General features: G+C 41.8%; 1 protein-coding gene across 2 annotated transcripts in view; it reads left to right on the top strand.

Moving 5' to 3' along the window:
• Positions 1-24,625, top strand: part of luzp1 (leucine zipper protein 1) — a 145,615-nt gene that overhangs the window by 79,700 nt on the left and 41,290 nt on the right. Inside the window, exon 2 of one of the 2 annotated variants that reach the window (XM_039739192.1) lies at positions 14,025-14,097. The exons of the other annotated variant lie outside the window; for it this stretch is intronic. The gene's annotated coding sequence lies outside the window, so the exon portion shown is untranslated. The remainder of the gene's footprint in view (positions 1-14,024; positions 14,098-24,625) is intronic. 2 annotated transcript variants of the gene reach the window in all.

Below are 24,625 nucleotides of genomic sequence, written 5' to 3' on the forward strand. Positions count from 1 at the left end.
CATATATTCCGGAAAGGAAAAGCCCACATACTTGTCCAGTTAGAAGCTTCTTAAAGATCTGTGACCTAGTGGTTATGGCATTAGACTATAAATTAAAAGGTTACAGGCTCAAACCTCATGGACTCACACAGTCACTTATTCTATCAGTGCTTGTATTATTGAAACAGAAAACAACTGTTTAATCATAAATTGCATGTTGCATAAAGTATGCATCTAAAACATAACACGTAGCTTGAACTGCAGGAAATTATTACAATGGAGTGCGGCATCATCTAAAGTTTGATTTCTGCAGTCACTCTATAGCCCCGCGAATAAGATATAAGTCTGAACACAACCATGAGTGAATTTTGGATGGATGGGATGGGAACAATGGAAGACTAACTGACTGTCACATTTCTAAAACAAAATAATCCAACATTTAATGAAGGCAGCACTCAAACTGGTTCTTTGTAAGAGAGTAAGCTTCCAATTACTGTGAACATTCGAAAAGTCTCCTAAAAAGAGCCTATTGAACATATAAATGTGTCACATGTATAGAGGGCACATGTTAATAATAAACACAACCTGTTGCAAGCAAAACACCTTTCTGTAACATCAGATCATACGTTAACATTCAAAGATATCAATGGACAAGTGGGAAATATGAAGGATACGTTCTCACTGGTGCTGTGTGTGCTCTATGTAGTTCACCGTTAAGGTGTAGGAGCCGATGTGAGTTTGAAAGAGTGGGCAGTTATGCTTGTGAACAAATATGACCTGCAAAACCATGAATTTGAAGTAAACAGTGTGTCACACACTTCAAAGTGGGCTGTCGTTAAGACAGCTGATAATGCAGAGCGACAGGAGATATAAAGCATGGACAACACTGCACAGCACCCACCTTCTGACTGCACGTCTAAATGAACAAGTAAAGGAAGTTAACACTACAATCTAATAGGAAATACAAACATGGCATGCCAGAATAGCCACGGTGTTTAAACACGTAGTATATCCATAGACCACAATGCTTATCTAAATGCTGTTAGCTGCCATATAGTGACACAATAGTCAAAATGACGGAGAGATATCGTAGCAAACAAAGACTCACCTCTCAAATGTGTGTAGCTGTATTGGCCTGCATGTGTGTGTGTCTGTCTGTGTCTTCTCTATCACTACAACATACAAATTAATCATTAAGCTTCAGCTACCTTGTGCTACTGAGCTCCCAAATGAATAAGAGCAGTTTTTGCTTCTTATCTCCTTTCAGCATCAAATCTTTTATTCAGTTTCTTTTGCTCTCTCCCTGAACCCCGACTGTTTAGTTTAGTGCACGGACTGGAGGAATTGGGGGTGGGTGTTTTAGAAAGAAGATAGATCGATACTTTATTAATCCGAAGGGGGAATTCACATAATCCAGCAGCAGCATACTGATACAAAAAAAAATTAAATTAAAGAGTAATAAAAATGCAGGTAAAAACAGACAATAACTTTGAATAATGTTAAGCGTTTACCTCACCACACCCCCCATGCATAGTCGCATAGTGTGGGGGAGGAACGATCTCCTCAGTCTGTCAGTGGAGCAGGACGGTCACAGAAGTCTGTCACTGAAGCTGCTCCTCTGTCTGGAGATGATCCTGTTCAGTGGATGCAGTGGATTCTCTATGACTGACAGGTTGCCTGCTCAGTGCCCTGTCAGATGTCAAACTGTCCAGCTTCATTCCTACAATAGAGCCTGCCTTCCTCACAAGTTTGTCCAGGTGTGAGGCGTCCTCCTTCTTTATGCTGCCTCTCCAGCACACCCTGTGGGTTTAGCCTTTGCAGCACCAGATTTTGACGCTATTCACTATAAATGTATTAACGGGTTGTCCCCAGACGTGTATTTTCATTTGTAAATCATGTCTGGCCCCGCGAGACTACAGCATCCAGTATCTGTCATTGAATCTGTTTCTTATTAGGTATTCCAGTTTTTTCCCACATTCCCAAAGATGTGTGGATGAGGTTAGTTGAAGAAATCATATTGGCCCGGTTGAAACATGGGAGCTTGCATATGTGAGTATGCCCTGTTTGGCACTGTTCGGAAAGGCTGCAGCTCTCCACAACCAGGAACTACACAACCTGGTTTGACAATGTTCTGTTATGTAAGCATAGACAGATTGTCCCCTAGTGACTAGGACATGTTTCGTTTTGTTTGATTAAAAGGTTGTCAGTTCAAACCGCTCATTTGATTCAAATTAAAGGACATTCATTAAGTCAGCTGTTTATGTTCAAATTCTGCAGATATAGGAAGAGTTTTATTACGTACTGTCTGGCATAGTGACGAAGTTCAGTTCCTGCTGTTGTCTCATTTTGTGACCCGGAGAAAGTCCCTTAACCTGGAAAAAAATGACTACAGTCTAAGACAATAGACTAAGAGCCAGGCCTTTAATGCCCTTCTGGGCACAGCCATTAGCAGTGTGTCTGTCTGCGGAGAGAGTGTCGACCTCGTCGAGAGGTTTACTTACCTCGGCAGTGACATTCATGTGTCTGGTGACAATTCCTATGACGTCAGTAGATAGATTGGGAGAGCATGGGGGGGTCATGAGGTCGCTAGACAGGGGTGTGTGGCGCTCCTGATATCTCGGCAAAACGACTTTAGAGTCCTGGTACTTCCTGTCTGCTATATGATTGCGAGACCTGGACATTATCTACTTACCTGAGACAAAGACTGGACTCGTTCGGTACTGTGTCTTTTTGGAGAATCCTTTGGTACCGCTGGTTTGACTTTGTGTCAAATGAGCAGTTTCTCATGGAATGCCGAATGAGGCATATGACCTTCATTGTGAGGGAGCGTCAGTTACAGCTCTACGGCCATGTGGTGCGATTCCCCAAGAGTGGTCCGGCTCGTAAGATCCTCATTGTTGAAGACCTGAGTGACTGGACCAGGCCAAGGGGACGCCCACGTAACACCTGGCTGCAGGAGATAGAGGATAGTTTTCAGATGGTGGGACTGGATCGCGTGTCTGCCTGGGGGGCTGTCAACCAGGATCCCGAGCTGTATCGTCATGTGGTGGGTGCGGCAACATACTGTACCAGTGCATGATCCCCAATCTAAGCAAGTGTAAACTAGCCTGCCCTTGTTAGTCACTTTGATTAACGACGTTGGCTAAATATTCAATTATAATAATAATAAGTATACAGTATGTGAAAACCAAGCAGCAGCAGTAGTTCCTGCTGTTGATTCATTTTGTGACTCGGAGAAAGTCACTTAACTTGGGGGAAAAAAAATTACTACAATATACGCAGTTTTAAAGTAGCCACCATTATTAGTCACCTTGAATAAAGAGGTTGGCTAAATATACAATAATAATAATAAGTAAATGTGATAACCAAGAAGGTGACATTCCTGCATAACATCTGACTGTTAGCCACAAGACTCTCAGCTGAATCCCCGCATTCACAGTATGACCCGACCGACTCGCCTTACCTGTCTAGAAATGCGGCAACATCTGTATCTACACAAGTAAAGTGTCAGGGTGGCCTAGTTAATGAAACGTTAACCTTTAAACCACAAGACCGTGAGCTCAGTCCTCACATCTGAAATATCACTCAGTTCACCTGCCTGTACTTGCACTATATGGGAGCATTCATACTACACCTCTTACACAAAAAGAGTGGCTTATTGTTAAGGAAGTAGACTGGGAACCACAAACCTGCCAGTTCAATCACCAATTTCTGACTCATTCATTGATCTGGAGCCAGCACTGGGGTAGTGCTCATGTTAGAAAGGTGCTATTTAGAACAAACGTGTTTGTTTGCTTGTCTATGAAAGTTGGGCTCACCTTTTTTCTGCCATATATATACATTTTAATTTCTTATTTTTTTATAATGCAAACTTAATAACACAGTGGTCTAAAGGTTTACGGATGTATACAGTGTCACAACATTAATATTATGCTAGATGTTAACATACAAGAGGTAAACATGAACCCCATGTTGATGATGTATATATATTTTGTAAATAAATGTTTAAAGGGTACAAAACCAGTCGGCTGTCCACCCGTATTAGCCATTGTAGCAATATATGTTAGCAGGAAAGAGTAAAGCTAAGAAGAGTATCAAGTAAATGTAAAGTATTACACGTAGAAGTAAAAATGTTAGGTTTGAATACACAATGGGAGGTCTGAAAATCGAAAGTACACCTTATTAGAAGGACTTAGGAGTCGTAGTGGACTCGACACTATCAACTGCCAGTGTTCAGAATCCATTAAAAAGGCTAATAGAATGTCAGGTTATATAGCGCCTTGATGTGTGGAGTACAAGTCCAAGGAGGTTCTCCTCAAGCTTTATAACACACTGGTGAGGCCTCATCTGGAGTACTGTGTGCAGTTTTGAACTCCGGGCTACAAATGCGACAGTAGCAGCACTAGAAAAAGTCCAGAAAAGAGCAACAAGGCTGATTCAGGGCTACAGAGGAAGGGTTATGAGGAAAGATTAAAAGAGCTGGGCCTTTTCATTTTAAGCAAAAGGAGATTAACAGGAGACATCATTGAAATTTTCAAAGTTATGAAGAGAATTATTTCAGTGGATCAAGGCTGTTACTTTAAAATGAGTTCAGCAAGCATACAGGGACACAGATGGAAACTGTTAAGGGTAAATTTTGCATTAGGATGTTTTTCTTCACTCTGAGAACCATAGACACATGGGATTACTATGTAGTGTGGTAGACCGTACACCTTTAGAGACCTTCAAAACTCAACTTGATGTTATTTTGGAAGAATTAAGTAGATAGGACTGGCAAGCTTTGTTGGGATAAATGCTTGTTCTCATCTAGATTGTTCTAATGTTATAATTCCATGGACCATCTCTATCATTATTGTGAAAGATTCTTCATATATATTTTGTAATGGTTTGTATCCCGTTGTGTTTTGAATTCTTAGTGTTTCATAGTAATTACCTGGTCAGAGTTGGTGAAATAAATGGATGAAACAGCCTAATAAGTGAGCAGCAGATCTTGGAAGAAAAGCTGTAAATGAGAATGCCACTTGGCCAGGCCAATCGAAAGGAGCATGATGTAGCTATTTGAGCCACCAGTCTAAATGCTAAAGATGTTAAAGATAAGCAGAACTAAAAGAATGTAAGATGTAATGTGACTTGGAGAATGATTTTGTTGTCCTTTTAGTTTACCGATAGAAATTTCAACAGGCTAATACGGTGGAGCATTTTAAAAACTGCTAAAAACCTGTTATTTTAACATGGCTTTCTCATTGCTACATTTTAGTCCATCCCTGTTAAGCTATATGTGCATCAAATTATCATTTTCATCATGGATCCGCAATCCGTCCTAACTCCTACTATTTCTCTGCTGTTCTTTTTCCGTTTTTTCTGTGGTGTGGCGATCTGCGCCACCACCACCTGATCAGGGCACCATGCAGTCCCTACATTGATGGATTGAAGGCCAGATGTCCACATGCCCATCATCATCACGTGAAGCCTGAAAACCATGAGGACTGATTTAGATCACGGGTCACCAACTCCGGTCCTGGGGGACCACCATGGCTGCAGGTTTTCAGTCCAACCCTTTTCTTGATTAACTTCTTTTGATCTAATTTTAATTAACTTGCTCTTCTAGACTCAGTCCCCTTAATTGTTTCATTTTCCTTAATTAGCAGCCAAAAAATGAGATACAAAATGAGCTAAAACAACTGGTGTCCATCATACGATATCTGAAAATAAAGAACGATGAAGGTCTCAGGAATGTTGGTCTGCTCAGGTCCCCAGTGCTCTTAGAAAGAGAAAATCAACAATTTCAGAAATGTCTGCTATTGCTCAATGAGAGGAGCAACAAGCCATGGAACTAAAGAACGAGATTAATTAACAACAAGAATTAGCATCTCATTAAGCAACTGGTTGGAGTTTGACACCCTGACTTAGCTGGTCTTCTGTTGGCTCACTCACTTCACATTTCAATTCTGTTTGGGTGCCGCTTAAGGAAAGAAATGAAGCAATTGACAGGAACGATGAAGAAATTCAAGGGAACAAATCTTAAAAAAGTAATCCAATTAAAATGAATTCACAAGAAGTTAACAAGCAGCACAAACAGGGCACTTACTACAAAAAGAGTCAGAATGAAAACCTGCAGCCATGGTGGTCCTCCAGGACCGGAGTCTGCAACCCCTGATTGAGATCATTTATGTTAGGTAGAATGCCCACTAGGGGCTGGGTGGTCTCTTGGCATTGCAACCCCTGCAAATTTAGTTTTTTCTCTCCAGCCCCTATTGAGTTTTTTTGTTTGTTTGTTTGTTTTTTATTGTCCTCCTGGTCACCTGACCTCACTTTATTCTTTGTTACTTAGTATTGCCTAATCTTATTTTTGTTTCATATAAACTTTTCTTTCTTCATCTTGTAAAGCACTTTGAGCCACACCATTTGTATGAAAATGTGATATAGAAATAAATGTTGTTGATGTTGTTTAAACATTATGAGGCCATGGCTTTATGCCAATTGGGTTTGATTTTGCCTACCGTAGCAACTTTCCCTTCTACCCCACAAATCCAGACATCTTGTTTCATTTTATGACTCTGATTCCATTGACAGGCCATTTGTTTTAGAAAGGCCTTTCGGCTTCTGTCACCAGGCAGCCGATTTACATTCTACTTATGTTCGTCTGTGGCGTCAGTGCTGCTCTTGGTCATAAGCTGAAACTTTTGTATTTCTCACTGGCAATGGTGATGTACACCTTTTAGATGAACAAACCTGCCTTGTAATTTGTGTTAATCACTCCAGGTGATGACCGGTAAGCATTATTGTCAGAAAAAGCTCATTCTTATATCAATTATTGACAACCGAGTAGAATAGGGGAGAGTGTAAGAAATGAGCGGGTTTCAGTTTATTTTTTCATGACTTTAACTTTTCTCTGTCCACTCTGCTGCCTGCTTGCCTCTGTGTCTTCGTTTGTTGATGGGTGTGCAGCATCTGCCTTAAGCGGTCTTCAGGATGTGGGAAGAAGCCCCCAGATAACCAATGAGGTCATGGTAGTGCTTACAGGTGTGTTTTGCCCTCACTGTCACCCATGAGTGGAAATGAGAGCCTGCATTGAATGATTTTTGGTATTTAATGTATGTGGCAATGGGGGGTTTTCCTCTCTTGAATGATGCTGGATGGAACTTTTCAAATAACAAACCTGTTCATACATCTTTTTTTGGGTTAACTTTTTCATTTTATGGCACATCCTGGCAGACACAGATCCTAAATAGGGCACCAAACCATCACAGGCCACAGCAGTGGCATCACTAAGGTTGGCGTCACTCAGTGTGGTAACCAAGGTTGGAATAAAAACCCCATAGGCCCCTGGGTTACTTGATGAATAGAGCCCCTTAAGAGAACGTTGATCATTCTTTATACAGTGCAGTGTGCGGACACATAGCCATTTAATGCAGCGCAGTAATCGTCACTATTAATGATGTGTGGATCAGTTTATTGAATTTGAGATTTCCCTCTTGGTGATTTCTGCTTGTGGACACTCAATTGTTTAATCAAAGTGAATAGACCACCTTGGTGATTTCGAACTACAGACATTTGATCGTTTCATCAATGGGGTGGTTATCCCATTGGTGATTTTAGCCTGCAAACATTTAATCATTTCATGGAGCACAGGAAGTGGGAATCCCCCTTGGTGAATTCAGCCCAAACACTGCTCAAAAATGTTATACACACAGTCATTTGGGTTTCACCCACTATGATGGTGTCACCCGGTGTGGTCCACATGCCCCGGTGATGCCACTGGACCATAGTGAAGCACACTGTGTTATCCTAACCTGACTGCTTACAGGATATGGGAAGAAGCCTACAGAAAGACCATCAGAACAAGAAAAGTATATGCTTTCTAGGTGCAAAGATCTGTGAAACTGCAAAACAGACTTCCATGTTAAGGGAGCAATAACACACACACACACAAAAAAAAAACATGGTGTAAAGCTTAAATGAGAGTAAAATCAAATTGACAAGCACAGTAGCTAGTCCTGGGTTCAAACACCAGCCTGGTCACTGTTTACATATACTTTCTTTGTAATAATAATAATAAGCTTTATTTATGTAGCGCCTTGCATAAACCCAAAGAAAGATATGGAGGAATATTTCGGACAAAATTAAATACATAAATAAATACGTAAATAAATAAAAATACTGTTAAATGTGAGCCTAAATAAATAAATGTCATGAAATGTGAGCATAAATAAATAAATGCGTCATGAAATGAGAGCCTAAATAAATAAATGTCATGAAATGAGAGCATAAATAAATAAATGTGTCACGAAATATGTTTTTGTTGCTTATTTATTTTTTTCATTTTGTCCGTAACATTCCTGCAAACCGTCATGAAATACGACTTGAAATAAAACTGTCACTTTCACTCGTCAAAGTTGACAGGGTGGGCTCTAACACGCCCTCTAGTTACTGATTGGTGACTCGATAGCACAAGAATTAATTAGAAAAATGCTTACTACTGCCGATGAAATGGATTCTGCCGAAGATATTACGTATAAAGTCAGGTGCATATTCGCAGCTACTTTTTCAAACAACTTTGCCACTGATCAGAGCTGTAGAGTTGTTTGAAAAAGTAGCTGCGAATATGCACCTGACTTTATACTCTTAAAACAAGGGTCAAATACTCAGTTCAAAATATTAGTTGGAGCTGCTTTGGGCATTCCATGTCAAAGTTCCTAAACTAATACAGCCGTTGCAGCTTACCGTATATCAAACTGGCTCATTCGCCTTGTGATCGTCTTCTCCGACACACCATATAGATCTGCAATTTGTCGTACGTTTAAACCGCATAACAGAAGGTGTTCTGTTGACTCAGCTGGAATGTCAAAGGATGGACGTCCACAGCAGGGAACTGTGTCACCTGAACTGGAGTGTAGAAGAGTCCGTTCCACCTGTTCTTCGATAATTTCAAAAATAGTTTCATCTATATCGTAGTCTAAAAGGGCCGCCAACATTGTAATTTTTTTCGATAAATCTTCAATTCTCTCTCTGAAATACGTAATATCTTTGGCAGAATCCATTTCATCGGCAATAGTAAGCATTTTTCTAATTAATTCTTGTGCTATCGATTCACCAATCAGTAACTAGAGGGCGTGTTAGAGCCCACCCTGTCAACTTTGACGAGTGAAAGTGACAGTTTTATTTCAAGTCGTATTTCATGACGGTTTGCAGGAATGTTACAGACAAAATGAAATAAATAAGCAACAAAAACATATCTTGTGACACATTTATTTATTTATGCTCACATTTCACAGTACTTTATTTACGCATTTATTTATTTATTTAATTTTGTCCGAAATATTCCTCCATACAAAGACACTTTATAATTCAATAAACACATTATCAAAACAATAGACATCACATATACGAAAATGAATAATACTCATTGAAAAGATGGGTTTTTAACAGGAGTTTATAGTACTAGGGTGTTGTACCGTGTTAGCCATTATGAATGTAGAGAAAAGCCAAGCAAAATGACCCCTTTTATTGGCTAACTAAAAAGATTACAATATGCAAGCTTTCGAGGCAACTCGGGCCCCTTCTTCAGGCAAGATGTAACAGGAGTTTGAAATGAATAATAGATTTTTCCTCATGAAGGCTGAGCGGAAGAGCATTCCAAATTGTAGGGGCTATCACACTGAAAGCTCTGCCACCCATAGTTACTAACCTGGATTTACGTACAGTGAGTAAGCTAGCATCCGATGATCTTAATGCACGAGCAGGAGTGTAAGGAAGCCTCAGCTGAGACAGGTAATGGGGGGCTAAACCATGAAGGGCTTTAAAGGTGAGAAGAACAATTTTATATTTGATTCTTGAAAAGACTGGTAACCAATGCAAATCATAGAGGACAGGAGTGATATGAACAGATTTTTTAGTGTGTGTAAGTAGACAAGCAGCAGAATTCTGAACATACTGTAATCTATTGATATATTTAGTCGGGAGGCCATAAAACAAAGCATTGCAATAGTCCAGACGAGTAGTGATGAAAGCGTGAATGAGTGTTTCAGCAATGATCAAAGATGACACCCAAATTATGGACTGATGCTGAGGGTTTGTCTGAGGGTACTCCATTTTTTCTCACACCCCCTAAAATATTGAAGGATAATTGGTGGTGGTGTGTGGATGTTAATGGATGTGCCCAGAAATGGACTAGTAACCAGTTCAGGATTGTCCTGCATCTCAATCTCCCACTGAACAGGCATTAACTACCTAAAGATAAACTGGATTAAAATGGTTTGAAATTGAATGGACGGGTTGATAAAAGTGACAGTCTGGCATCTCTTGGTTATCAGTAACTTTAATAAACCCACCTTTGCTCATTCAAGCCGCAATGAAAATGATGAATGAACAGGAGCTGCTGGCTGTCCAAGTGATTAAAACCCTGCAAGGTTGCGTTTCTCAATGCGTTCCCAAAGCATCAGCTGCCACCAGCCAATCCTGACTTACAACTTGAGGCAGGTGGCAGCCAGAGGGATGGTGACTGCTAAGTTGTTGGTTGATAATGAAAAGGTCAAGCCCGGGAACATGCCTCGTTAATCACAAATGGCCGATTGTAGTTGTGTGGCACTAAAGATAGGTTGTGCACATTGAGACGAGTTCTGGCTGAGCCTAAATTCTAATTTACCTTGGAGTCTTTTGGCATGTTACAACCACATGAATACCAGTTCAACATTCTTGAAAGATGTGATTTTGTAATGCACGCCGGAAATGCCAGACTAAAAATAAAGTTTGGCACCTGATTCTTAATAAAGCGTTTGCAAGGCAGTTTCCTCAAAGTTGAATTCCTTTCAAGCAATAAAGATTAATTTCTCTATGAAATCAACACATCTTTCACTTCTGTAACACCATCACACACCCCCGTTCACCTTTTTTTACGTCTCATTCTCTTAATGTCCGTATTGCTCTTTTCTTTCTTTTTGGCTATAAACAGGAGACGTTCCTATAATCATCCTTTTGCAATCACTATAAATTAATATTTAGGAGAAATATGAGGATAAGCACATCTATGCTTTTGTGGTTAAGAAAGCCAAAAAAATTACATTTTATTTTAATCAAACTACCTCAGTTGAAAAAAATCACTAAATAGTAAATGAAATATCACACATAATTTTGCGTATACCTGATTTATTAAGGCATAGTGGTAGTGTGCTTGGTGGTGCTCCTTCACAGTCCCTCGACCTATCCTAGGTTCTGAGTAGATATTCCAGTATGATTACTATCTGTGTAGAGTTTATATGTTCTCCCTGTACCTGCAGGTATTTCAGGTTTTCCTCCAATGGCCCAGAGCCTTGAAAAGAGTCTTAAATGTTCTGTGGTGACTCTAGCCTGGCCCTTTATGAGTAAATGTGCCCTTAATGGACTGATGCTCCATTCAAGATTGCTTCCTACATTGTGCCCAGTGATGCCAGGATAGGTTGTGACCTCCATGACCCTGCAGTGGATTAGGCAGGTTTCAAAATGTATGTGTTCCTTTATAAAAATGAATTTAATAATACAACTAATCTGTTTTTCAAATCTGCCATTTTCATTGTTGCAGTTGCAGGGACTAGCATCAGGCAAAAATGCAGAAATCAAACTTGAACTTGAACCCAGGGTGGCACAGTGGTAGCGCTGCTGCCTCGCAGTTAGGAGACCTGGGTTCGCTTCCCGGGTCCTCCCTGCATGGAGTTTGTATTTTCTCCCCGTGTCTGCGTGGGTTTCCTCCGGGTGCTCCGGTTTCCTCCCACAGTCCAAAGACATGCAGGTTAGGTGTATTGGCAATTCTAAACTGTCCCTAGTGTGTGCTTGGTATGTGTATGTGTGTGTGTGTGTGTGTGTGTGTGTGTGTGTGTGTGCCCCACAATGGGCTAGTGCCCAGCCTGGGGTTTGTTTCCTGCCTTGCTCCCTGTGTTGGCTGGGATTGGCTCCAGCAGGCCCCCGTGTCCCTGTAGTTAGGATATAGCAGGTTGGATAATGAATACATGGATAGAACTTGAACCCTGGGTAATGTGGACCACTCTACTGAAGGGCACACTCAGTAACAGGCCAATCTCGAGTCCCCAATTAGCCTAAACTATATGTATTTGGGATGTGGGAAGTAAACAGAGGACTGTAAGAAAGTCAGATACATGTACTGTATGGCAATAACATGTAAACTTCCACATAGACAGTGGCCAAGCCGTGCCAATATGGCAATGCAGACTCCATAAGGACACTTCCCTGGCCTTGGAGTCACCTCAGGACATTGGGACTGCAAAGTTGCCACTGTAATATATACCTATCAATTTTCAAAGCCATTCTGTCCAGTTAATGGGGGGCTATAGCCTCTCCTGGCCGTTTTGGGCTTTGGGCAGCATGTAGCCATTCTTTACCTTAGTTAATGATTTTAGCAAGACAGTCTGATAACAGAACAGACACTATAACTATATAACTAAGTATACAGACAATATAATTAAGTAAGTAAGGAAATAAATAAATTAGTAATACTGATATGATGATCTAATTATAAGATAACTATGCTGCTTAAAGAAGTTATGATAAAAGACAAGGAACTAGAAATAAGTTTTAGATTATATAAATATATTTTAAATTAAATTAAAGGAACACTTTTTAATTAGAGTATAGCATCAAGTAAATGAAACTTGTGGGCTATTGATCTGGTCAGTTAAGTAGCAGAGGGGGCTTGTTAATCAGTTGTAGTTGCTTTGGTGCATTAGAGGGGCAACAATGAGACAACCCCCAAAACAGGAATGAGCAGTTTAACAGGTGGAGGCCACTGACATTTTTCCCTCCTCATCTGTTTTTTCACAAGTTTTGCATTTGGCTGCGGTCAGTGTCACTACTGGTAACATGAGGCGATACCTGGACCCTACAGAGGTGGCACAGGTAGTCCAACTTCTCCAGGATGGCACATTACTACATCCCATTGACAGAAGGTTTGCTGTATCTCCCAGCACAGTCTCAAGGGCATGGAGAAGATTCCAGGAGACAGACAGTTACTCCAGGAGAGCTGGACAGGCCCAGAGAAGATCCTTAACCCATCAGCAGGCCTGGTATCTGCTCCTTTGGGCAAAGAGGAACAGGATGAGCACTGGAAGAGCCTACAAAATGACCTCCAGCAGGCAGGCCACTGATGTGAATATCTCTGACCAAACAATCAGAAACAGACTTCATGAGGGTGGCCTGATAACCTCTAGTGAGCCCTGTGCTCACTGCCCAGCACCGTGGAGCTTGATTGGCATTTGCCATAGAATACCAGAATTGGCAGGTCCACAACTGGCACCCTGTGTTTTTCACAGATAATAGCAGGTTCACCCTGAGCGCATTTGACAAAGGTGAAAGGGTCTGGAGAAGCCGTGGAAAACATTATGCTGCTTGTAACATCGTTCAGAATGACCGGTTTGGTGGTGGGTCAGTGATGGTCTGGGGAGGCATATCCATGGTGGGATGCACAGACCTCTACTGGCTAGACAATGACACCTTGACGGCCATTAGGTATCGGGATGCTTGTACCTATTGTCAGACCCTATGCTGGTGCTTATTAATTCATTAATTTCATTAACATATTGATATTTTTAATAAGTACTTCATTGATTAATATTATTGGGACAGGCTTGACATTTTAAGATGTTAAATGATGTTGGAATATGTTTTCAAAAATGGATGAATAAGCGAATTATATTGATAGAGCACCCAGCTTTTTAGAACGCTGCAAGCTGTCTTATTTGACCGGATCACCTGTCTCTTAAATCTTTCACATGGGCTGACGTGTATTACAGAGCCACTTATTCTAAGCAAGTAGTTCTTCCTCCAGCTGCAATAATGCCCACAAGCCCCTGAATTATTCCCTCCAATTGGTTATTTAAAAGTGTGGCCTTAAATCTCCGTGTGGGTTTTTTTTTTCTTTTTTCTGAGGCAAACCCATAGTGACCCACCCTTCCTAAACAGGTGTTTGGAACAGACTGTAAAAAAGGGAAGGGGCCTCAGCAGGCTTTGTGTGGCTGACATCCACCCTTCATTGAGTGTACTTTCTTGTCATTCCACAGCAGTTTTTCTGTCTGAGCAGAGGGCTTCAAAGTAATCTACGGCACTGCTTTCTTGTGACAAAGATAGGAGAGGGTGAGTGTAAAGTTCTGTTTTTTTACTGCAGTATTATAAGTGATGCCTTATTCACATTTAAGATTACAGTGTCATCTCCAGACAGAGGAGCAGCTTCAGCAACAGACTGCTGTCACTGTCCTGCTTCACTGACAGACCGAGGAGATCGTTCCTCCCCAACACTATGCAACTGTTCAATTCTACCCCGGGTAAACGTTAACATTATACAAAGTTATTGTCTGTTTTACCTGCATTTTTATCATTCTTTAATTTAATATTGTTTTTTATTAGAATGCTGCTGCTGGAGTATGTGAATTTCCCCTTGGGGATTAATAAAGTATGTATGTATCTATCCATCCATCCATCCATCCATCACGTTGAGCAGTTAGCCCTTGCTTTGCAGATACTAATGCACGGTGAGAAAAGCTGATGCAGATTTTAGGTACAGCAAGGTGAAGTAATAATAAGGTTGGTGAATGCTGTTGATTATAGAAGATATCTGTCCTGTGCTCAGTGGGAAGCTCTCATCTTACAAGTTTGTCATGTTAGACTTTTGTTTTCTTTAATAATCAAAGGCAATCAGTTCATTCATCCATCCATTATCCAACCCGCCATATCCTAACCACAGGGTCACAGGGGTCCGCTGGGGCCAATCCCAGCCAACACAGGGCGCAAGGCAGGAAACAAACCCCGGGCAGGTTGCCAGTCTACCGCAGGGCGCACACACACCCACACACCAAGCACACACTAGGGACAATTTAAACTGCCAATGCACCTAACCTGCGTGTCATTGGACTGTGGGAGGAAACCAGAGTACCCGGAGGAAACCCACGCAGACACGGGGGGGAACATGCAAACTCCATGCAGGGAGGACCCGGGAAGTGAACCCGGGTCTCCTAACTGCAAAGCAGAAGCGCTACCACTGCGTCACCATGCTGCATGATCAGAGCCACTACTGCATAACAGATCAGCGTTACCTCAGCTGGGTTTCTTTTGTGATTTATATAGCCCATCACCTGACCTCCATCCTGTTCATGAATACCAGCAACTGTCTTGATTGGAACATATGAGTGTCAAGCCTACACCCTTTTCCTCTTACTTTTCTTTCTCCTTTCCAACCTCAGTCAACAGTTTCTGAACTCTGTTTTGCAGGGTTATGTCACTGGATGCTATATGGCATCAGACACAACATGGGAACCAATCTTGGAGGGGATGCTAGTCCATCACCAGGCACATGCACACACACCAGAACAATTCCGAGTCACCTGCTCCGCACTTCCTGGAATGTGGGAGAAAATCTGGCATGGAAAGGAAAGGAATACCCAAAAATTATATATATATTTTTTTAAGTTACTTAGCCCATATACTTTGTAGTGGTAGTCGAGGAGATAAAAAAGTTTATGAAATAATAGAAGCCAACAGTGACAAATGCTGTACCTATAGGTGGATTTAAGTATGAGTGGCATGGGCAGCCACATAGGGCAAATATCTTGCTGGGGGTGACGTAGGGTGCCCAAATCAAACAAAAAATAGCGGCATGCAATATGCATACAAGGGGGTCATCTTTCAAATGGTGTGAAAAACATCCACAGAAAAATAAATGTTACATCACATAATCTACATGCCAATTATCCAGTCGTATGCCCACAACATGTAAAATGGATGCTCTTTTGCCAAAACATTGATAAAAAGTTACTTCTGGAATAATCAGGGCACATCATAAACAGGAACTGAAGACAGGACTCTTCACCAACAAGATCAATCTCATGAGGTTTTACTTTTCTCTTCATGATGTGCAGTGATTATTCTAAAAGTAAATAACAATATTTTAGCAAGAAACGTAAATTTTGCTCATTTTATGCATACGACTGGATAACTGACATGCTAAGTAACACAAGTCAAGTGAGTCTTTCAGATCGTTTGTGGTTGTACAGCATTAGTCACTATTGGTTCCTATTATATCATAAACTGTTTTCCTTCTTCATTCAGCATGAAACTATGAGATTAAAAATGTTTTCCATTCATCACTACAAAACACATAGGAGGAGGAGGAGGAGGAGGAGGTTGGGAACATGTACTGATACAGCAAATTGTCGCACCCACCAAATGGGTAAGTAGTTTTTGGGTGGAGTAGTCTTTTAAGGTCTCGGGCACCATCTTCCAATATAGATAGATAGATAGATAACTTTATTAATCCCAAGGGGAAATTCACATACTGCAACAACAGCATACTGATAAAGAACAATATTAAATTAAAGAGTGATAACAATGAAGGTATAACATAAAATAACTTTGTATAATGTTAACGTTTACCCCCCCGGGTGTAATTGAAGAGTCGCATAGTGTGGGGTCTCCTCAGTCTGTCAGTGGAGCAGGACGGTGACAGCAGTCTGTCTGTCGCTGAAGCTGCTCCTCTGTCTGGAGATGATCCTGTTCAGTGGATGCAGTGGATTCTCCATGATTGACAGGAGCCTGTTCAGCGCCCGTCGCTCTGCCACAGATGTCAAACTGTCCAGCTCTGTGTCTACAATAGAGCCTGCCTTCCTCACCAGTTTGTCCAGGCGTGAGGTTGTCCCTCTTCTTTATGCTGCCTCCCCAGCACACCACTGCGTAGAAGAGGGCGCTCGCCACAACCGTCTGGTAGAACATCTGCAGCATCTTATTGCAGATGTCAGCCTTCTAAAGAAGTATAGTCAGCTCTGTCCTCTCTTACACAGAGCATCAGTATTGACAGTCAGTCCAATTTATTATCCAGCTGCACTCCCAGGTATTTATTGGTCTGTACCCTCTGCACACAGTCACCTCTGATGATCACGGGGTCCATGAGGGGCCTGGGCCTCCTAAAATCCACCACCAGCTCCTTGGTTTTGCTGGTGTTCAGGTGTAGGTGGTTTGAGTTGCACCATTTAACAAAGTCTTTGATTAGTTTCCTATACTCCTCCTCCTGCCCACTCCCGATGCAGCCCACGATAGCAGTGTCGTCTTCAAACTTTTGCACGTGGCAGGACTCTGAATTGTATTGGAAGTCCGATGTATATAGGCGGAACAGGACCGGAGAAAGTACAGTCCCCTGCAGCGCTCCTGTGTTGCTGACCACCATGTCAGACCTGCAGTTCCCGAGACGTACATACGGAGGTCTGTCTTTAAGATAGTCCATGATCCATGCCACCAGGGGTGATTCTACTCCCATCTCTGTCAGCTTGTCCCTAAGGAGCAGAGGTTGGATGCTGTTGAAGGCACTAGAAAAGTCCAGAAACATAATTCTTACAGCACCACTGCCTCTGTCCAAGTGGGAGAGAGATCGGTGTAGCATATAGATGATGGCATCCTCCGCTCCCACCTTCTCCTGGTATACGAACTGCAGAGGGTCGAGGGCGTGGCGGACCTGTGGCCTCAGGTGGTGAAGCAGTAGCCTCTCTATGGTCTTCATCACATGTGACATCAGAGCGACAGGCCGGAAGTCGTTCAGCTCACTAGGACGTGATATATACTGAAGCCTAGAGAACTGTATGATGTAAACTGCCACCCATCCTAACCCCGTCTTGTCAGTTACTGTGGCAGTTCTGTCTTTTTGTATAATGAACACATTTTTAATTAATAATAGTAATGTAATGAATTTATATACTGATTTCCCCAGTTATACAGAGAATACCATCCCATGGAGCTTTATAAGTGTGCTTATATCCATTTACTGGTAGCATGGGGTGCAACACAGGAATTTTATGTTTCCATACTAAATATATACATTTAACGTTTTTAGTTTGGGATCTTTAACAAGTCATATAACAAAAGAGACCAGGGTAAAGACCAACACCACCATCTTTTGATTTACTCTAGCCAGTAGCTCACAATCAGAAAGGATTCATTTCTCCAGTACACCCAAAAAAAGTCAAAATGATACATACATCTTAATAATAATAATACATTTTACTTATATAGCACCCTTCCCACGCTCAAGGTGCTTGCTTTAGCAAAGTCTTAGTATCTCTTAGTGTCAACGTATGGTATGTAAACGTTTGATGAGGGCTTCTTTTCAAGCAGAAAGCCAATGGTGGCTCAGTTTGTGCTCGGCTTAAAGAGGCCTGAATGCCCCTTGTGCTCCTAGGAGGGGAGGCACACGGGCGTCCTCAAAGTAAACCAAGCGGAAACAAGGGGGAGGTTGGCCTTTGATGTCACTTCCTTTGTAAACTTCTCGTATCTGGCTTTTCTGGCCAAGGTAAACAAGGGGATATTGGAGACATAGGGCTTAGAAGTGCAGTCCCCACGTAAGTGTTTTTTTTTTTTCTTTTTTTAGCAGTTCCAGCATCTGCCTTTCAAACAACAAATCAATAGCAGCCGACATTCCCTTTCACTGCTCATAAATTTGATTACCTGACAATTTTCTTACAATTCTTATCAAGAGTCATGGATAGCAGCAGAAACCATTTCATGTACCTTGACGAGTGCATTTACAAATGATGATGTGGGACAGGCTACATTCCATACTTGAAAAAGCAGTTTTGCTATAAAAGTATTTGCACTGCTTTTTGTACACTTGGGAAGTGAGGAGCGTACTTATTTTCCACACTTCATAAAAAGTTTGAAGAGCTCTGGAAGTAGGCTGAGGCTCTGCTTGGGAGCTATGGCTCTGCACCAACTGCAGCGGCTGCTGCTTCTGTTCCCAGCTGTCTTTCACATCTGGCCCCTTCTTGAACTCTCAGTGATAGTAATGCTAAACCTGAAAATGGAGATGCTCTGACAAAAAAAACATTTCTGAAGGTCTTTTTTGTGAGGTGGTCAATTTTTTTTCTACTAAACATAAAGTGATCTGTCTGAAGATACAAGTTAAATATTGTGGTCATGTTAAGCCTGTAATCAGTTGTGTTTAAATGTTAGTTTCTCGGGCATAAAGCTGATAATTTTACATGAAAAACATGAAACCTGGGTTTATGTTACAAAGCAATGTAAGGTAACACCCCGTCTCCACATTTCCAGCCACATGATAGCAATGTGCTCTGTATAAGTTCACCCCTCTGTTTCCATTTACATTCAAGGATACGAGTTTCCATTTCATCATTAGGCATTATGATTTCATTTCAGTGAGAGTGTTCAGTGCAAGTCCAGAAAAGTAAATTCAGGATTGGACAGGGAACTTTTATTTATTTATTTATTTATTTGTTTAAATGTAATTTTAATTGATTTGAATAAAAACATTTATGTGCTTGTGAGTAAACAATGTTGGTACTAGAAATAATGAGTATATTCATTCTTCAGTATGAATCAAAGCCAAGACTAATAGACTGAATAACGGGTTCTACCCTGTTGCTGTTAGGGCACTGAATGCCACCTAATTACCTCCAATGCAGCAGTACAATAGATGACATCTTGTGCAGTAGTGTTTAATGTGCAGTTAAGGTCTTATGTTGAAAGTTTGTGTTCTACTTTATTTCTTCTTACCCTTTCCTATCCTGTTGTAATTATATTTATTTATATTTTGACACTGCAGGGACTGTGCCTAATTTTGTTGTATTTGTTACAATGATAATAAAGAGATTCTGATTCTGATTCAATTAAAGACACAAATAGGAAATTGGTAATTGTCAAATCAAAATTATTTGTACCCTCGTTTACTTCTCTACAAACCGCCGGACCATATGGTTACCTGATCCTGTCTCTGATTGCACTCCTCTGATCGTCAAGCATCAGTTCTCTTAATGAGCTCAATTCACAGACAACCACTGTGGGATGAACACTAATGCTTGTATTTCCAAGTTTTAAGTGCTTTACCCGTCAACTGACATTGGTAGTGTAGATGCTGGCGTCTCCATATTCACATTAAAGTCGTACATTAATGTCAACAACGGACATTTCCTCCTCCACAAGACTTTCATTCCTGGCATACTGTTGAAAAGATACGTCCTTTCACAATTTTCTCACACTGCAGTATGAGCACACAGCTGATGCTGGTGATATCCTTTCTCATTTAGCTTTGAGAAGATGGACAGAAAAAGTACTTCTGATACTATACTTTACAATGCTGCCATATACGTTGTATCTCTTGGTAATAATATGTCCACTGTTTGTGGTACAGCCTGCATACACATGTAGCATATATAAGTATCTGTATTTGCATCATTGGATGTATGCACAGGTCAGGTCAGGTTGGGGAGCATGCACTGGTATACCACACGACGAAACAGCTCGGGATCCTGGTTGGCAACACCCCAGGTAAACACGTGGTCCAGTCCCACCCTCCGGAAATGACGCTCAATCTGCCGCAGGCAGGTGTTACGCGGACGACCCCTTGGCCTGGTCCAGCCACTCGGGTCCTCAACAATGAGGATCCTGTGAGCCAGATCACCCTCTGGGAATCGCACCACATGGCCTTAGTGCTGTAACTGTCACTCCCTCACAATGCAGGTAATGTGTGTCATTTGGGACTCCGTGAGTGCCAAACCAGCAGTACCCAAGGATTCTCCGAAAAGACACAATACCGAAGGAGTCCAGCCTTCGTCTCAGGTCATTGGATGGCGTCCATGTCTCGCAACCATATAGCAAGACAAGAAGCACCAGGACCCTAAAGACTCTGACCTTCATCTTTTTGTAAAGATATCGAGAGTTCCACACACCCCCTTCAGACACCTCATGACCCCCTCCCCCCAAGGTCTCCCAATCCGTCTACTGACTTCATAGGAAGAGTCACCAGAGATATGATTGTCACTGCCAAGGTAAATAAACCTCACAATGTGGTCGACACCCTCTCCACAGAGAGACACACTGCTAATGGCTGTGCCCAAAAGGTCATTAAAGGCCTGGATCTTGGTTTTTATCCAGGACACTCACAAGCCCAGGCACTCAAGATTCATCCTCTCAGTCTCTTGAGAACCCGATCAGAGCCTTGATTGACTCTGCGAAGATAACAGCATCGTCAAGATCAATAAATCTTTCTTCACCAAAAGATGCCCCACAGCCGCTGGACCCACGACCTTGCCCAACACCCAGTCCATACAAGCACTGAACAGAGTAGGAGCAAAAACACATCACTGCCAAACACCAGCATCAACTAGAAAAACACAGAGGTTCTGCCTCCACTCTGCACAGCACTCACAGTACCAGTGTACAGGCCGGCCATGATAGCCAGCAAACTTGAGTAGATCCTATGAAGTCTCAGGATGTCCCACAGGACAGCTTGGTCAACTGAGTTGAACGCTCTACAAAAATTGATAAAGACTGCAAAGAAACTTTGCCAATATTTGCGTTTGTGTCCATGAGAATCCTCAGTGCCAGGATGCAGTCGATGGTAGACTTAGGCGTAAAACCAGACTGCTCCATTTACTGGTAGTTGAGCAAGTGATCACGGATCCTACTGAGGATCTGTGGTATCCGGGGGTGAACTTCTCCAGGCAGATGGTAAGGCTGTCCTCCTGGCATTGCAAGCAATCTTTACTTCAATTTGGGAGATGGGCATCATCTCAACTGACTGGAAAACAGGACTTGTTGTCCCTATCTGGAAAGGTAAGGGTGATTGCCTGGATTGCAGCAACTACAGGGGGATAACACTGCTCTCGGTGCCGGGTGAGGTCCTTGCTAGGGTCATCCTCAATGGGATCTGTGATCACTTGCTCATGTGTGCACACTATATAATGTAAGCAGTATGTGCATGTGTGTGTGTCATCATATATATATATAGATAGATACATATATATATATATATAAATTGTGAATAAGGCGCTATTTAGGCGCCCGACCCGGCACAGATTCACATGGAGGCATGTGTAAAATCCCAAAGACTTTTATTTTTCTTCACCTGTGGGGCACGTCTTCCCCGTGAACCCCACAGGCAATACACACTCCCAAAGCACTTCAAGCACAGTATCACACAAACCAATCCTTCCTCTGGCACCACCACTCCTCCCAGGCAACCTCGTCCTCTTTCTCCCGATTCTGGCTGTAGAGTAGTGATGGCTGGCCCCTTTTATAGCCCACCGGGAAGTGTTCCAGGTGCTTGACCACCTGGTCCCAATTGCACTCCCGGGTGGGGCTGAAGACTCGTCCAGCCAGGTTGTTGAATCCAGGCAGCACCCCCTAGCGGCCACCCCAGCTCCCAACCAGGCTGTGGAGGACTGAATCTCCCATGGAGCCCTGTGGGAGGTTGAGGAATCACCGTCGGCCAGGGAGGCTGCCACCAAGTACCCCGGGAGAGGTATTGAGCTGCCCATGGTTGCTCCCCCGGAACATATGCAGCAGGGGCATCCTGGCCAGGCATGGGACCCAGCCGCCCATCACAATATATATATATACTGTGAAATATGACAATAAATAAAGTAAGAGAAAATGAAGTGTGAGCATAAATAATAAATGTGTCATGAAAAATGTATTTATTTTGTTTTGTCCATAATATTTCTCTAAACGTAACATGAAACATGGCTTGAATTTAAAACTGTCACTGTCACGTATCAAAGCTGGGAGGGCGAGCTGCAGCAATTACTGTTTTTTGATTGTTGAGTCGTCTGTGCTTGTCGACTACGAGTGCAAGAAAGTGTTACCCAGAATTCCTTTACAAAGTGTGACTTTAATTCTGTAAATTCCAAATTCATTGTTAGAAGCCTGCATCTGAAATGTGTATTACAAATGTGTAATACTGATTTACCAATTAAAACACAGCACAGGGATTTTTTCACTAAGTTTAGTTTGAAAATGGCTCTAGAATAAGAAATATTTTTGAGTCAGGAGGTGGATGTTTTTATGGTTCAGTAGCATCTCCCAGAAGGCAGTAAGGTTAAGAGACGATGGTACGTGTTAGTGGTATCTTTCACAATGCTGTTTGATTTGCAAAGGCATTGTGATCTAAAAATGTCCTCTAGTGAGGGCAAATGGTATCTGTACACAGTTTACCATTCTTTGAAGAGCCTTACTGACCTGCTGTGAAGAAAAGATGTGCTCATAATCAGAAAGCCAGTTAGTCACTTGAGCTGATGTGGGTATAACCTGGCTTGAGTAGCTAAGACAGTTACTTTCCACAATTTTCCCAGTATGTAAACTGAGTTAATGTTCTGGGAGCCAAGTGGGAGACGTACTGTGAGGGAAGCACTAACCAAAGATCAACTGGCCAGAGTAGTACAGACACAAATACTTTCTCCCAGACATGTAACTGACCGTCTTCCCCCAGAAGCTAACTGCTGCCATTTAGATACGGTGATTCACTGACAGAGTGGATGCACATTCATGAAACACACCTACATCCTGTGTTAAATAAAAAAATCAGAATGCCACAAAAATTAAAAAAAAAAAAAATCATAGTACTACAAAATGCAATACTGTACACACAAGGACACAGCCTCTTATAAAGACACACTTGTACCCACTATGACTAATTTGTGCTACTGGTGGATTAGTCTTTGCCTCTAGATGTAAGCCGGTGTACAAGGCACCTTGGTCCATTGTCAGACTGTTACCCAGCTGTATGTGTTTTGTGATGCCTTTCTAACTTCTTAAGTTCACCAGATTTCGATATGCATTGCCAGTACTCTTTTGGATTCAAGTTCAGTCATAAAACTAATTGGCTATCTTGATATACAGATGTTTCTATGACTCCAGAGATAACTAATGTTTTTGTATTCTTACAAAGTGTCATTTTGTTGAGGCTCTGGACACTGACCTTAATGTGTTATATTCTTATATATAACTTCTGTTTTCTTTTTCTGTAGAATTACAACTTTTTATATTTATTTATTAATTTATTTATTTTGAATAAGTGAATTGTCATTCAGATTCTATACTTCTTTATTTCCACTCACACAAAGACACCATAAGCACCTCTGATGATGCCGAACACCTCAATGCAGCTGCCATTGTTTGGTGATTTATGAAGCAAAAGTAGGGCTGACTCCCAGGCTAAGGGCAATGCAAATTCATTCTTCAAACCAACACCCTCTGCGCATAGCTGGCTGTTGGATTCTGCAATGCAGGTAGCAGGCAGAGGAATACAGCCTCTCGGCAGAATTTTATGAGCTGCTGGCTCGGGTGGTGCACAGTAACTCATTCAGCTGAGGTGGCTCTGCTTTTTACAGGCAGTTTAATTTGCTGTGTCAGCTTGAAGAGGAGCAGAGTAGAAACTAGAGACAGAATCCAAACATGGTGGAGGGAGAAGGAGAGGGGAACTGAACAAGTTATACTGTCATTAGAATGAATGCTTGACTTTTTAATAATGTAATAAAGATGGCATCTGTGCTGTGTAGGCCAGCTTATTTATCTGGAATTCCTGGGTTTACATTCTGGTGTTTGATTGTTGGCTTGTCTGGACTTTAAATTTGTCAGCTTGTCTGGCTTTAAACTGCATATGCTGTACGATAACCATAATGTTATGTTACAGCATTCTAAGAGTCCCCTCCTTGTCATTTATGCAGCAGAGTTTCCCAGACTCTGCACCATCTGAAAAGGTTTTGCTCTAGCTTCTGCATTACGCAGAAACGAATGCATAACTTTAACAAAATATGTAATTTAATACTGAATCCTGTCTTGTTACACAACACATTTTAGGGCGTCGCACCCGAGTTGATAAGAGTTCCAG

This window comes from Polypterus senegalus, chromosome 17 (genome assembly GCF_016835505.1).
Source record: "Polypterus senegalus isolate Bchr_013 chromosome 17, ASM1683550v1, whole genome shotgun sequence".
Lineage (NCBI taxonomy): Eukaryota > Metazoa > Chordata > Cladistia > Polypteriformes > Polypteridae > Polypterus > Polypterus senegalus.